We start from the raw sequence: 4,551 nt of genomic DNA, 5'->3' as shown, positions 1-4,551 counted from the left end.
CTGGAGTGCAGTGGCGCAATCTCAGCTCACTGTAACCTCTGTGGCCAGTTCCCCAGGCCATGAGCAGGTCTAGAGGTGCTGTCTGGGAGCCAGGGACTGGAGTCAAAAACCTTAGAAGTCTACTTGGTGTTCTATTGTACTGTGGCTGAGCTGGCACTCAAGCCACGAGATGCAGCCTTTCCCACTCTTCCCTCCCCTTTCCAAAGACCCCGTCCCCACTGTGGCCAAGCTGGTACCTAAGGTGCAAGGCAAAGTCCCCTTTCCTTGTCCCTCCACTTTTCTTAAGCAGGAGCCTTGCCCTACAGCCACCACAGCTGGGAATGTGCTGAGTCTCATCTGGAGCCAGCAAGACTCAGAGTCTCACCCAGGTCCACAGAGTACTACTTGGGTATCATTGCTGGTTATGCAGGGCCCAAGGGCTCTTTCGTCAGAAGGTGATAGGTCCTGCCAGGACTAGCTCCTTCCCTTCAAGGCAGCAGGTTGCCTTCTGGCCCAGGGAGTGTCTAGAAATGTCATCTGGGAGGTAGAGCCTGGAAAGAGGGCCTCAGGACTCTGGCTGGGCCCTATCCTACTGCAGCTGAGCTGGTATCCAAGATGCCAGACAAACTCCTCTTTACTCTTCCCTCTCCTCTCCTCGAGCAGAAGGAAGGGCTCTCTTTTGGAGCCAGGAGCTGTGCAGCCTGGTAAGGGAGGGGTTGGTGCAAGCACTCTCTTAGCAGCCCTTGCTGGTGTCTCCATAGGTGGGGTTCCCTCCTCCCCACCTAGTCCACTGGCTCTGAGCCCAGTTCAGCAGGAGGACTCACCTACGAGCTGTGGCCCAGACTGCCTTTCAAGTTTATTTAGTACCCCAGAGCCCTTTACCCTACAGTGGTGAGGCCTGCAGGAACTCAAGTCCAGACTGCTGGGATCTGCAATTCCCCTCTGGCTAGGGCTGGTTTAAATGCTCCCTCTGTGAGCAGGTGTCAGCTGAGTTCAGCCCCGTGGTTTTGCCTTCTACTGTGACAGGGCAGCGCTGAGTTGGATACAGTGTTGGACAAATGCAGTGCTCTCCATCCCCTAAGCACAGATTCTCTCTCCATGCCACATGGCTGCTGCCAGGGGGTTGGAGGAGGGATGGCATGGGCAATTCAAGACCGTCTTTCTCACCCTCTTCAGTGCTTCCTTTAGTGATACGAAGTCAAAACCAGGCACTGTGAGTGCTCTCCTGATTTTTGGTTCTCATGTAGGTGCTTTTTTGTGTGTAGATAGGTGTTAACTTTGGTCCTTGTCGGGAGGGTGGCGGAGGGAGGACACACCATCAGTGGAGCCTTCCATTTGGCCGTCTTACTCCACGCCACTCCCCTCAATTCTTACCTTCAACTTCTTCAGAGGCATTTTATAGCTTGTCCCATTGGATTCAGCTGGCTTAGGCGAGCACATAAGGCTCTTTCTGATCTAGCCTCACCAGACTTCTTAAGGGTCACTTCTCACCATCTTTCCTCAGCATTAGCCATAATACCCAATGACCTGCTGTTTCTCAGCGGTGACACATTCCTTCTCTCCAGGGACCTGAACAGATGCTGTGCTTTACCTGGCTACATTCTAGTCATTCGGCCGGGCGCGGTGGCTCAAGCCTGTAATCCCAGCACTTTGGGAGGCCGAGGCGGGCGGATCACAAAGTCAGGAGATCGAGACCATCCTGGCTAACACGGTGAAACCCTGTCTCTACTAAAAAATACAAAAAACTAGCCGGGCGAGGTGGCGGGCGCCTGTAGTCCCAGCTACTCGGGAGGCTGAGGCAGGAAACGCCGTGAACCCGGGACGCGGAGCTTGCAGTGAGCGGAGATGGCGCCACTGCACTCCGGCCTGGGAGACAGAGCGAGACTCCATCTCAAAATAAATAAATAAATAAATAAAAATAAAATAAAATAAAAATAAAATAAAAAAATAAATTCTAGTCATTCTTGAAAAAGGCATCGACTCCTCCAGGAAGGCTTTCCTGACCTTCCAGGCAGGATAAGGGCAACAGGGAAGGAGTAAGAAAAGCATGAGAGCAGGTCCCGTTTTGGGCTTTACTCTGTAATGATTCTATTCTATTTTGGCATGTGAGTGAGTGAGGGCTATCCCAGGGAAGTGGCCAGGGGCTCAGGTTGTGGCTTTTACCAATCGGTAGGAAAGTATTTTCAATCATTTAATAACCCATTTGGCCCTACTGATGGCTATCAGCTATTGCATCCCACGCATACCTCTACAGGGATCACAGAGTCCTGTAATCGTTGAATTCAGATAAGATATTTTTCTCTGGCAGAGTCCGCTGGAAGACTCTGGAGAACAAGGACTTGTCCTATTTAATACTGAGTTCCCAGCACTTAGGACACAGCAGACCCGCAGCAAATGATCAAATAAACACACATAACGAGAATGGAATCTGGCTCTGAGTGCAGAGGGTGGTACTGGCTTTGGTGAGCAGGCGGAGTGATCACTCTGAGGAGCTGGGGAAGGGAGGGGAGCCGACACCTGCAAACTGGCAGACGGGAGTGTAACTAGAGAGAAGGTACTGCCCCTGGACAGCCTCTGTCCCCACACCTCTACCCCTGTCCTGGGAAGTGGGAAGTACTGAGGTAAGATGGCGTCTGCCAAGTTACTTCCCTGTATGGAGAGAGACTTTCAGACTATGCAAATACTGTTTCTTATTTGCTCACCCGCCAGTTTTAGCATCTACCAATGACTCTTGCCCCAATTATTACTACAAGTATCACCAAATGATGATAATATAATTCCATCATTTCTTCCGTTTCAAGAAAGAGCTATTGAGGATTTACTCTTAAAATGTAATAGGTTGTCTTTAATCAGTATGAACCAACCCACAGCCCCTGCAAAAAATTCTAGCAAACTCCTGAGTATAAATCCAATTTGTGAGGTCTGACAAAACTTCCACCCAAATTGAAACAGCTTATGTTGCACCTTCAACTGAAATTTACAAAGTAAACATATGGCTGGCTAGAACTGCCCACACAAGAGAAAAACAGAAACACTATGTGCTTTTCATTTAAATCAAAATCTCAGTAGATTTTAGTATATTTACATTTCCCCTTCCTCAAGGAATCAATCAAGCAATACAATTTAGAGAACACTAGAACAAGTAAGTTTTTCTTTACTGCACTTGCAAATGTTAAGTGGTAACCAACATAAACTGGATTCCTTGCACTATGCAGTTTAAAAAATGACTCCAATTTCAAGCTCAGAATTTGTAGTATCTGAACAGCACCCCCTGAGATCTTGCCCTGAGTTTTCAGGTAACCTAAAAGAGAGTTATTTTTAAGTGTATAAGCGATATGAATGTATGTTTTCCAGTTAACTTTATAAACACTGCAGATTTAAATTTTAAACGCTGTGGATTTAAATTTCCTACAATATTTTCCACATGAATTTTATGTATATAAACAAATTCCTTGAGTTTGAAAGTGTGACTAAGCTAATAAGACTAGTACTAAAACAGGAGCACAGGATTCCAGATGAAGCGAGAGATAAAGGGTTTGGATTAGCCAGGATTCCTAATCTGTGTGCTGTCAAACTGCAGACCCATAAAATAATCCACATAAAAAGTCAGTATTTAAAGCCTCACATTGTGTCCCTCCTTTGAGATTCAAAATGCACCCCAGCATACTACAAGTTTTGAAAAATCTTTTCTCAGAATTACTGGGTCTAACATACTCTTTCTGTCTTTAAACACCTCCTGTCTTTTTAGGAAATAATATTATGCGGAAGACACTTTGGAAATGCTAATTTAATGTTTTGCAATTTAAGAACGTCCCCCAAACAAAGGAAGCATTTTTCCTGAGCATCCTTTTTCATTCATGTAGTGTTAGTGAAGTATGTTATCTACAAATCATAACTTCTAAGATGGTTTATAAAATGACTAAAAGTATGACACGGTAAACATTTTAACTAGAAAGTCAGAAGGATGCACATCAGAGTTGCTCATTGCTGTCGATCCAAGAGAACCTGCTTCTGAGCCTGTGCCTCCTCTTTCCAGGGATCCCCGCCTCACTGAGTGGACCCAGGTTGAAAACCAGACCTACCGGGAACCAGTCCATGGGTGAGACTGACCCAATCTTGAGAATTTGAACAAAAAGGCCTGAATAGTCAAATGACTGCAAGTGGTTGGTTGTGATCACTTGGAGTCTGTGTTAGGGAGTCCATTTTTAGCCATGCACATATGGATGAACCAAAAGAATATTTTTCTGCAAAATGAATGTAGCTGTAGGAAACAAAAAAACAAGATGAGAGTTTGGGATGCTTCATACCATGGCGTGGGGAAAGGCAGAAGGACTGCGGAAGTCTAGTAGATGATATTCTAGTTCTAGTCCCTGTGTAAGCTCTGGACAGGGTCTCAGGGTCACTCAACTCGCAAGAAACCTGTTCATTTTAGAGTACCACCCTTGCGCCCTGAGGTACCACGTTTCCTAACTTTGAATCTCAAATGGATACCCTGTTCTAGCCCTAAAATATTCTTCACTTGAACTCATTTCTGTTTCTACAACCACACCTTTCCAAAGGCAGGCAAACTGC

This window comes from Piliocolobus tephrosceles, chromosome 7 (assembly GCF_002776525.5).
Source record: "Piliocolobus tephrosceles isolate RC106 chromosome 7, ASM277652v3, whole genome shotgun sequence".
Taxonomy (NCBI): domain Eukaryota; kingdom Metazoa; phylum Chordata; class Mammalia; order Primates; family Cercopithecidae; genus Piliocolobus; species Piliocolobus tephrosceles.
The sequence above is the reverse complement of the archived record's forward strand: the minus strand, read 5'-3'. Positions refer to the sequence as shown.